Raw genomic sequence first — 12,500 nt, 5'->3', positions numbered from 1 at the left:
CACACACACACACACACACACACACACACGACGGCACGACGCTCGTGCATGAGGATACGATCCTTCGAGAGCGACCGTAGTGCCAGGTCAGCGGCCGTGATACCCAAGGGCCGTACGAGCATTCTGCCGGAGAGGATTCGAACCGCGCGCGCGCTGCCCGAGGAAGGAGAGTCAACCCTGTGGGACAGCAACCCAACCGCCAGCACACGAGGGTGGAGGTCCACCGTTGTCCATCCCTCCACCACCCGCCCCAGCTGGACTCCCCCAGAGCTGTAGCGTCACCACAGACCATGATGACTCTCGACTGTGGACTCATCACCACACTGGCTAACTACCTGGCTGGCGATCACACTGGACCGTACTCTCATCATCACACTGGCTAACTACCTGGCTGGCGATCACACCAGACCGTACTCTCATCATCACACTGGCTAACTACCTGGCTGGCGATCACGCCAGACCGTACTCTCATCACCACACTGGCTAACTACCTGGCTGGCGATCACACCTGACCGTACTCTCATCATCACACTGGCTAACTACCTGGCTGGCGATCACACCAGACCGTACTCTCATCATCACACTGGCTAACTACCTGGCTGGCGATCACACCGGATCGTACTCTCATCATCACACTGGCTAACTACCTGGCTGGCGATCACACTGGACCGTACTCTCATCATCACACTGGCTAACTACCTGGCTGGCGATCACACTGGATCGTACTCTTGCGTTTACACCCTCAGCTGCTATTACTGGTGTTACCGGACCCCGAGTGCGCGACGTTACGCCGAGTGAAAAAAAAAAAAAAGTAACTTTGGCGGGGCTGCAAAGAAGTTCTTTACTCCAAAGGAGTCTACATTTCCCTGCTCCTGAAAGTAGAAGCACAACCTTGGGCTGCATGAGCCTATAGAAAGAGGTCCTGGGTAACACCATGACTCTTTCATATAAAATAGTCATCAAGTAATTATAAATAAATACATAAACGTTACATTCCCTCGACCTTGCTGGAGAAGAAAATCGGGCTTTCAATCCTACTTTCAAACCCCAAAAAAGCCTAAAAAAAAATACATATATGTACAAATGATTATTTCCAAATGTGTCTTTCCACTTTTGAGGTGTTTATCTTAGTCATCCACCAGCTTCTAAAGCCATATCATTCCTAACTTACCAACGGGAGAGAACATTTCGAAAACGACGGCAAAGAAAATGGGTGCTCGCGTAGCTGAAGAAGAAACACCTCCACAACCACAGAGTTTCACAACCTGTAAATAATAAATGTACAACCGAGCTTCATTTCTTCGTTTTATATGTTTTACATATCATCATTTACAGTTGTTTTCACAACTTTACTCAATGGCCACTTCCGTTATAATTTACTATCAAGTTCATTTACATGTTTATTAAACTCAGTTGCCACTCATTCTTTTTAGTCTACGTGGTACGGGCAAGGTCATGCACTAATCATGGATCTGACTCTTGGAGGTGGAAAGGCTGGATGAAGGAGGAAAGACGTGGGAAAGACGAGACATCCACAACTGAGCTGAACGAGGAGAGAAGGAAGGACCATTACGGCTAATCTTCGTGTGCCTCGTCCGCAAACAGATGATGGAAGCAGCAGCAGCAGCAGCAGCCACTCGCGAGCCACGGAACGATAATTCGAAGTATCTGAGGTCATGGGAGTTGAGGATGGATTCCAAAGCTGGGAATGATATTTGTCCAACCTACTGGCCGATGGTCAGAGGAGGAGGGGGTTTAAGACAGACACGTTACCCTCGCACACAAGTGGCATTATCGGAGTTGGGGAAAGAGATTACGTGGCAAGAGAGGATTAGCCAGAGGTGTTTCGTGGGGGTGAGGGATTGTTAAGGTCAACCTTGGAGTGTAGGGGAGGAAGGGGTGGGGGAGTGAAGGAGAACCATACCACTTCACAGCATCGTCGGAAGGGAAACACGAAGGAAAGATAAAACGACAGAAGTCGTAAACTTTTTCAGTCAAGAACAGAACTACTTGCCAGTGGCTGAAGACTGTGTCGCACTCTCCTTACGACAGAGGAACGCTTTGCCACACGGTCAACATGCCTGTAAAATTTCAGGCGGGAGATGAAAGCAAGATGCGAGTCGGGGAGGGGGAGAACGTGGGGTGCGGGTAAAGGCATGGAGCACCACAACACCTGCTGACACTACCTACGCCTGCGAACATTTTGTGTTTTGTGATTCGTTATCTACACATCTTGAGGCATGGGGTAGTACGGACGCCTACTCTACCACCCACTGCATTGCGTGCTGAGAGAGAGAGAGAGAGAGAGAGAGAGAGAGAGAGAGAGAGAGAGAGAGAGAGAGAGAGAGAGAGAGAGAGAGAGACAGAGATACGGCCTTCGAATCTAAGTCAGGGGAAATCATGCTTACTCTTTCCAGTTCACTGGTTCGTCCCCCATCTTGAATACTGTGTTCACAGCTTTGGTCATCCTACCTTTAAAAAAAAGGGGGGGAGGGAGGGTACGTGAAGGAGAGAGTGCAGCGTCGATCTACCAAGATGATTCCCCGGGTTGAGAAGTAAATCCTTTGTGAGCGGATTAAATGACTTGAATCTATTTAACACAAGAAAAAGAGAGGGTTACGTGGTGATCTAATACATAGTTTGTAAGATTATCAAAGGCTTTGATAATCTTGATCCAGCACGCTACTTATGACCTGATTGGTCTCATTTCACTCGTGGTAATGTATACAAAAAAAAAAAAAACTCACTCGTGGTAATATATATATATATATATATATATATATATATATATATATATATATATATATATATATTTATATATATATATATATATATATATATATATATATATATATATATATATATATATATATATATATATATATATAACTCATGGGGAAATGTTCCACTTCGAATGAGTCTATAAACTTTTCTTCAACAGGATTGCTAACATATGGAATCATTCACCAATCAGACTGGTGTAGAGCAGTACTATAGATACGTTCGAGACTAGACTTGATAAATGGTTCGCTTCTCAAGACCAAGACCTATACGTTATTTGCGCCACTTACGTCCCACAAGCAAATTCCCAGGTTGTTCTCCCTGAATTAACTTCCACCACATTAATCTACGAGTTCCTGATGTCTTCCACTGTTTACGGCCAGCCTCGAGAGGACCCCCCAGTGTTCTGTTGATCTTTGTATTCCATTGTATATACATCACCACATACCTCAGTAGTGGTAGAACAGGCATCATCTGGTGTGCATATACATTTCTATATACATATACATCACCACATACCTCAGTAGCTGTGAAGCAGGTGCCACCTGGAAGACATATGTATATACATATACATCACCACATACCTTAGTAGTTGTAAAGCAGGCACCACATGGAGTACACACACACACACACACACACACACACACACACACACACACACACATATATATATATATATATATATATATATATATATATATATATATATATATATATATATATATATACACACATCACCACATACCTTAGTAGGTGTAGAGCAGGCACCACCTGGAACACATATACATACTGAAATACATGTAAAGCACCACATACCTTAGTAGTTGAAGAGCAGACAACACCTGGAAGACAATAAAATAAAGTCATTTAATATCTTTTACATGTAAAACTATAAATATTCAATCGAACGTACCAGGCATAAAATACAGAACACCTGCTATGAACATCTCTGAATAACAGAAACAGAAATACCAAATACCCTGAAATACACTAAAATCAAAATAAAACTAATTCTAGAGTTATCTACACTAGAATAATGCCTACTAATCTATGGTCGGCTGTTTACATCAATCTATGGGCCATATACACTGCCACAAAGTATGTGGTCATCGAACAACCCTTGAATCCCTGAAGAAGGCGTTGAAAATTCATCGGCAATGACCCTGGCTGTTGATGGGGCCCAAAGTCCAACTGACCAACACAAAGTCACTGGACAACATATGCCGTGCGAGCCTCCGTTTTCTCAGAACCATCTTGGACACCTGGAAACTTGATATCATACACGACACAGCTACCCATCTGAAGGAACCTATCAACTCACAGTCACACACGGGCCAATCTGTGCCAATAATAAGCACACAAGAGAACTGGGGCTGCCACTCACAGAATCCCATGCCAGGCTTGGAACAGATAAATTTTACCACACACACACACACACACACACACACACACACACACACACATGTCACTAGTATACATATAATCATAAAGTCCACGTTATGACAATGGTGAAAACACGATCACCTCGGCTCCTACCACACCACGCCCACAAGGTGTTGCCACACGTACCCACTAACACACAACCAATCACATCAAACTGATAAAAAATAGAGATGAAGTTCATAAGTCTTACTTTTCCCCCCCTCCCGTCCACTTTCAGGTACTGAAGTCAATAAAAAACAAACGGAATATGATATATTTCGAGGGGCGTTCACAGCAAGATCACCTCAACTCTTAGTGCATTCATTTATCAACACGAAAAATCAAAATTCTAACGCTACGCGTCGATGTAAATTTTTCTACATCACACGAGTATATGATCTATAGATAAAAATTTAACTTTCTGAAGTAATAAAAACTTTCATTCCATTCAATACATAATAAGAAAAAATAATAATCCGATGACAAGCGACTGCACCAATTACTTTAGTTACCCTTTTAATAGTTCTCTTGAAGACAGGCGGACATAAAGCACGTACGTCATTACAGGAATAACTAGGGTATTATCGCATACTGATGTATTATCGAGAGTTAACCTCATCCACTTTACAACTGCTATACAATAATGAAACTATATCCTTTTTCTCCAAATGTGGCAGCGATACAGTTTAGGTCCCAACCGATACAAACGTGACCTTACGTTAAAAATCATATCACCATTTGTCAAACTTATAGTCTAACGAACGTACGGAACGTTTTCCGAAAAAGGGGGGAAGGTACTAATGAATTTATTATACTTTTGTACACGGTAGTAAAAAAAGAGGGGTGGGGGTAGGGGGAAACAGAATAAGAACATGTGAACGGAACTCATGAAAACCTCCCTAACATTCCTTAGGACAGAGATTTATACCATAACTATTATGTCACAGTAGAAAATGTAGCATATGTTTTTGTCGTCCGCTGCTTTCACCTGACGTAGCTACTGGAAAAAAAAATCGTGTTCGAGAGATACTCACATTAAATACACAAGTGTTATATAATACTTCACGATGTTAATCTTTTAATTCATTTATTCCACTCTACTTTGGTTTTACACACACGCATTATACTATATATATATATATATATATATATATATATATATATATATATATATATATATATATATATATATATGAAGTTTCACACGAGAATGATCAAGTGTCATCAACTGTACGAACAATGAAAGCCAGATCATACCAGTTCAACTGAAATAGTGTTGGTTCTTAAGGACAGAACACGTGAACTTCTCACAAGCTCAGTTCCATTTTCAGACCCATGTTTTGCCGAGTTCTACACAGGTGACACCTATGAGGAAACTACACAGATTATTCAATACTGATACGAAACCGTGGCATGGACAAGGCGAGATCAGTGGCTGACAAGACTGTGTAATATACTAACCCGATACAAGGATTTATTAAAAGAATTATTCAATACTGATGAGAGAACAGGTGACGATCAAGCTGACTTTGAACGTATCAAATGTGTCGCTCCGAAGACCATAATCTCCGAGCTTATTTCACATGGCGATCATGTCATTGGTAAAGAAACACACCATACAATGCAGGTCAACTCGGTGACCTGTGAGTTTCAAATCCATCTCCTCTCGTTGTTAGCACAGGTGCAAAAGTAAATAAGTTTTCTACATCGCCATTGTTGAATCCTTTATGCATTTCAAACGATTCTATCAACCTACCTCGAAGCTGCCACTTGGTTAGAGTGGAAAAATTCTGAATCAAGACAGTTGCTCTTCGCTGCACCCCTTCTAATATAAGAATATCCTCGAATTATACTGCATATGTAAGGTGGGGGTCTAATGGTAGACTTCAGTATAGTGACAATACTCCATCTCGGCTTTTGTATATATAGTTTCCATCTAAGTTATGCGGGAGAATGTCCCTTAGACCTCCCCTCACACACGGAATGTCTTTTATCTTGTCGCTCAAGAGTTCATAATCAAAGTCTTTTTTCTGAGGTTTCCTACATGCAACAGTTGACATACATCGACGTTGAACGGCATTTGCCATATTCTGGACCATTCAGCAAATTCATCTTGTGCCTCATGTCATCTTAGCCTATACCCTTCCACAGTTTAAATGACACTGCCGATGTGTATGTCATCTGCAAGTTTAGACACTAAAAGTCATTCAGCCCTACATGAACGTCACTGACGTATATAATGAAAAGTGCAGGTCCCACGACGCACCCCTGGGAGACCCCACTAGTCACCACGGTGATTATTCCTCATTCATCGTGGGTTTTTTTTTCCCCTTATGATGTAACCAAGCCTTTATCCAGTTTTCTGTGCTCCCAGTTATCCCGAAGGCTCCGACCTGTGGTATCAACTAATCAGGGGTGACCCTGTCGAATATTTTTTTGTGAGGAAATCAAGAGATACAATATCTATTGCTTTCGTGTTGTCTTGGATAGTAAACACAGTTCATGATAAGATTCGAGTGGGGGTTTTGCGAGGCACGACACGTGTTTTCTGAATCCAATCGCTGTGTTACTGTTCAGTCGGCGTTGGTCATCCCCTGGCAGGTGAATCACGTGGGAGTTAAGGGAGGACGCAGCAGGAGCAGGCCACACCTGAACACCGTCCCCCTGGGGCAGCGTAGCCTGTCTGCCCACCCAACCCGCCCGCCCACGCCCTGGCGGTATAGTCGCCCCATGGCCTTCTCTCTCTCTCTCTCTCTCTCTCTCTCTCTCTCTCTCTCTCTCTCTCTCTCTCTCTCTCTCTCTCTCTCTCTCTCTCTCCGTCGTCGGTAGCATTAGTGGTGTAAACCTGCACCATCACGCTCACCAACACCGTCTCCTACAATCCCCGCCACCACCACCACCCATCATCATCAATTACCCTTCGTAATCGTCATGGCATAATTGACTAGGACAATCACCATGATACTAATGAGATTAACCATATTACAGGCATCATCATCAGCAAATGCTTCATCACTAACACTCGGGAACACGTCCCAGGCAGAGGAGCTAAAATGCAAGAGTGAAACGCGCGAATCAAAACACTGAGCATACACACGACTCACTCTCACAATCACTCACAACTAGGATAACACTACTGCTGCTGCTGCTGATAACAGCGAACGTCCTCAACAAACACCTCGCCAGGGCAAAGATAAAAGGACTGCATGCCTCACTAGACGTTTGCCTAGGGCAGGACACGCGCTCTATCTACCCCGCGACATTGTGTGTGTGTGTGTGTGTGTGTGTGTGTGTGTGTGTGTGGGGGGGGGGGGGGGGGGGGGGGGCAAGTTCAGCAACAGCAGATCTCTCTATATCAAGACGAACTTCACACTGATCCATACACAAGGCGACGGTGCTCTCAAACTGACGTCTGTTGAAAGTTTGGACCCTAGGGTTCGCCTCCCTCACGGCCCAGGCGCCTCCTTCCTCATGGACACGGACGCTCCACCTCCGCCGCCTCATCAGAATGAACCGCACGAGTTAATGTCCAGCTTCCTTCCTCGCGAAAACGAGCGCTCCACCTTTACCGCCTCATCAAAAACGAGCCATGGGGGGGGGTCGAAGTCCGCTCCCCTTCCTCATCGTGATAACGAGGTGCAGAGCGTCGGCCGTCAGCTGAACCACGGTCACATTAGGACACGAGATATGCAGCAGCAGCAGCAGCAGCAGCAGCAGCCAGGGTACGGTGAAGAGGCAACGTTCTTCGTCATGCCGGCATCCGGCACGGCCAGGGCACAGCCACCCCCCCCCCCCTCCCCGACGTCACAACAGCCGCCCTGATTCAGCGCACCACACACACACACACACACACACACACACACACACACACACACGTCCACACAGACACCAGTGCACGACACTCAGGCGTCGACAGAGACATCAACACACACACACACACACACACACATACACACGTCCACACAGACACCAGTGCACGACACTCAGGCGTCGACAGAGACATCAACAAAACACACACACACACACACACACACACACACACACACACACACACACACACACACACACACACACACGTTCACACAGACACCAGTGCAGGACACTCTGGCTTCGACAAAGACATCAACAAAACACACACACACACACACACACACACACACACACACACACACACGCGTCGACAAAGATACCACAGATCTCCATGAAGATACCACCACAGTCATGATAACAACGGTAATAATACTAATAATTTGTGGTACGAACGACCGATAACATGGTCGGCAGAACACTCTTGTGGACTTGTCCCCCCGACACCACTACAACAGCACTCACACAGCTCGACCTTCACTTAAGCAGGCGCATAACTTTACCCTGAAACTTAACCTTGACGAGTAAACAGCATGTTACCACCACTTAACACGCAGACCAAGAGGACGGCGCAGGCACAGGAAGAGAAAGCAGGAAGTATCCACCTTGAAACACTTAACCCCAGCGCTTGACATTAGATCCCGTTCTGTCATTATTGCCCAAGAGGTATTATACAGAATGAGGGCCTCGTAGTTTGGCTCCCGGGGGTCCGGCAGACTACCCTTGTACCCACCACACACACACACACACACACACGCGCGCGCGCGAGTTGATAGCGTTACTGGCCATCAGTCAGCAAGGGCCAACCCGGGGTCGGACCCGCATGGGTTCGAATCCGTTCGATAAACGGGGTACCTGGCTTAGACTGGTGTGTGTGTGTGTGTGTGTGTGTATTTATACGGCATATATGTACAAGGTTAAGAGACGAGACAATACATGTAAAACTCTCACCTCGTAACACACACAAACACACACACACACACACACACACACACGTTTGTAGGAGGTTAGGGCTGAGCCAGGGGGATGTACCTGGCTGCCTCACCCAAGCAGCACTGCTCACCACATCCGGTGGCCCAGGAGACGTCCGTGTCACCCGGCGGGTCTCAGCTCCTGCACCGACGAGAGCGCCACAACTGGTCCGTGTGCCGCGTCTCTCCTCTCCCTCCCCACATCCACGGCCGGGGAACACTAACCTGACGAGACGGCCACCGAATACCCACCACTCCATACACGTCTTGTGAGGGAGGGTGGGTTGGGGTTACCAGGACCGTCGCCGCCTGGCGTGTCGCTGACAAGACAGACCCACCCACCCACCTGCAGGAACGCTTTCGAGTGCCCAGCACGGCACACACACACACGCCAGGTCCTTCGTGGGAAGGTATATCATACGAGGTTTACGAACCGTGTAAAAGTACACACAGGGCTGGCCCAGCTTATCACCACCACCACCCCGCACAGTCTTAGTTTATCGTCCGGCAACAACACGTCGTCGTAACATCCCTCACTCAACGACGTCAGGGTCTGCGACCACCGCGTCATGTGATGAACTCGTCTCTCCCAGGTCGTGGCGGCTCCTGTCACCCCAGCGACGGTCAGCTGCTCTCTGGCTGCCCTAGAGGGCCCGCCAAACACCTGACCAGTTCGAAAAAAAAAAAAAAAGAAGGTCTCGCAACGAGTGTGACACTTGTTAACGGCTCGTTCATGGTCATGTAAGGCGTCACGTGATGCAGACAATCCAGCCTCGCTGAAAGAAACGTCTTTTTACCGCTACTTTCGCTGGCCTTTATAAATGCTGTGTAGTCTTAGGCCTGACGAGTGCCGTACTTCCCCAGCGCACTACGGGCTGGCAGACCGCTGCCCGGGTACACCATCACCATCGCATTTCAACAACTTCACAAGATGTTCCAGTCTTCGTAGTAATAGAAACAGGACGGCTTATCGTGAGGCAGACAAAGCCACCAGCGAAACGGCCTGGCGCACTTCCCACCCAGCGTCTTGTACAGACCGGGCCAACACCGAACTCTTGGTGAGCGTCGCGGAGGAGGAGAGGTAATGAATCATCACTGTCATTCCTTGTTGAGGCATTTGGGATTGCGTCCATCACGCTGGTAAGGGTTAACACAGGAACGCCTCACTCTAACAGGCCCTAAACGGATTCCCCAAGTATACAAGATCCGGGAACGTGGCTCATGAATGACTTCATCCCCATACCAGTCCTTGTGCTACCCAACAACTTCTTGAATCAGAGAGGAAGAGCGTCACTTGGTCTCATCTCAAGGCCACCTCCCTCAGAGTATCCATATCTTTTGTTTTGTTTTTGTCACTACTGCTTCGTAGGTCAGCCTCTGTTGCTACCAGCAGGAAACCAAGTCGTCCACGGAAGCCACGAGTGAAATACGAGCCCGTCGTAACATCTGATGCAACACAAGGTTACATAGCAGCAGCAGGGGAGGGGGGCGCTTCAGCAAGGTGCTGAAGCCCCTGTGACAAAAGCATGTCCTCGGACATATCTCCTGTGTCTGTGAAGCTCTAGGTACACCACACCTTGAATAGGTACGCCAGGTTCTGATCCCCCAAAGCTGCAAAACGAGGAAAGGCTGGAACAAGTACAAAGATGGGCGACAAAAACTAATTCCATCCCTAAGAAATCTGACGCACGTGTGAAGGGGAAACTGGTGAGAAATCGAACACACGAAGGAAAGGCAAAGAAAATGAGAAGTCTTCTCTCTTGAGACGCCCAGACTTCTCGGCGACCTAACACAAGTCTTCAAAATTCTGAGTTCATTAGGATATTCCTTCCCGTTCTATCCTTTTAAAATCTATGCTGGTCTGCTTCGCCAATGCACGGTACTTCTTAAAGTTCTTCCTGCCGACTGCTCCCGCCAGGGGGGGGGGAGTGGTGGAGTGTGGAAAGAGAGAGAGAGAGAGAGGGGGGGAGGACTTCTTCCCCTTCAATCTTTGCCCCATGCACTAACAACAGAAACAAAAATTGGGAGACTTAAAGTTCAAAAACAGATAACCTAGCCGTTGGGTCAACGTGCTCTCTCTCTCTCTCTCTCTCTCTCTCTCTCTCTCTCTCTCTCTCTCTCTCTCTCACGACCCCGAGATCTGTTCCAGCGGTACCTGAACTGCCTGCCCTTTACTGCATGCCAGCTGGACCCATGCCCTCTGTGAAATGCTCGAAATGTCACCGCCACAAACACGTGATCACATCCCCTGAACGATGAACTAAGGCCTTGGAAAAACCACGTTCAGTGGTTCTCTACGAAACAAACGGGGGAAAGAAAATGCTGTTCGTGTCTGATGTGCCTGTGCGCCTGGGAACACACACACACACATACACACACACACACACACACACACACACACACACACGAGAGAGAGAGAGAGAGAGAGAGAGAGAGAGAGAGAGAGAGAGAGAGAGAGAGAGAGAGAGAGAGAGAGAGAGAGAGAACTAATAAGACAATAAATAAGATAAAATTGACATACACGAATGAAGCAATACTCGCGTAAGCTATGCAAGAGCACCAGACAGAATATTTACACTGAATATCTAAGGGAGTTACAGTACTGTGATACATGGTAATGTATAATCATACTGTATTCCATACAATCACATATCTAAGGAGTACGACCCTTAAGCACGACGTTACGACCTTTGAGCACGACGGTACGACCTCTGCGTACAACTGGGGGGGGGGTGACCCTCTACCAGGTGACCCTCAAAGATCGGGGGTCTACAAAGGCCAGCCCATCACACCCAAAGGTCGTACCACACCCTGGTGAACGGGGTGAGCGCATGAGGAGGACACCCTCTCCTCCCCTGCGACACCCTGTCACACACACACACACACCCAGAGGGCATCGCACTCCACGGTGACCCGTGCACCTCCCATAGCAGGGGCAGGCACGCCAGTCGTCATCTCGTGACTTTATCACTAACTAAACTTCCCCCTTCTCCCACCTCCCCAATAATTGACAATCTTCCCATTTCAAACTACCGTAGTGTGAGTGTGTGTGATCTCACCTTCTCTGATCTCCTGAGGTACGGCCGAGCGAGTTTAATTAAAGCACACCTCCACACACACACACCCCTTGAAAATATCATCTCGTTTTCTTCGAGTTCACCTTGTTCTTGCTCTTCTTCTTCTTCTTCTTGTTCTTCTTCAGGGAGAGACGAAAGGCCAGCATCATCATTCCCCACTCCTCTCTCTCTCTCTCTCTCTCTCTCTCTCTCTCTCTCTCTCTCTCTCTCTCTCTCTCTCTCTCTCTCTCCTCTCTCTCTCTCTCTCTCAAAATATGCATGAAGCGCCTCGCATCTCTCTTCGTTTCTTTCTTCTTTTTTTTTTTTTTGGTTCAGGTAATCATGAGGCAAATTTCCGCTAGCCCGGCGTTACGTTTTTCTCGGCCAGAGCCAAAGGGAACGG

General features: G+C 46.9%; 1 protein-coding gene across 5 annotated transcripts in view; it reads right to left on the bottom strand.

Moving 5' to 3' along the window:
• LOC139749822 (recombining binding protein suppressor of hairless-like) overlaps positions 1-12,500 on the bottom strand; it is a 429,197-nt gene that overhangs the window by 373,809 nt on the left and 42,888 nt on the right. For all 5 annotated transcript variants that reach the window (XM_071664112.1, XM_071664116.1, XM_071664110.1 and 2 more), the window contains exon 2: positions 3,598-3,623. The gene's annotated coding sequence lies outside the window, so the exon portion shown is untranslated. The remainder of the gene's footprint in view (positions 1-3,597; positions 3,624-12,500) is intronic.

Source organism: Panulirus ornatus, chromosome 8 (genome assembly GCF_036320965.1).
Source record: "Panulirus ornatus isolate Po-2019 chromosome 8, ASM3632096v1, whole genome shotgun sequence".
NCBI classification, from domain to species: Eukaryota; Metazoa; Arthropoda; class Malacostraca; order Decapoda; family Palinuridae; genus Panulirus; species Panulirus ornatus.
This window is presented reverse-complemented; position numbering and strand designations above follow the sequence as displayed.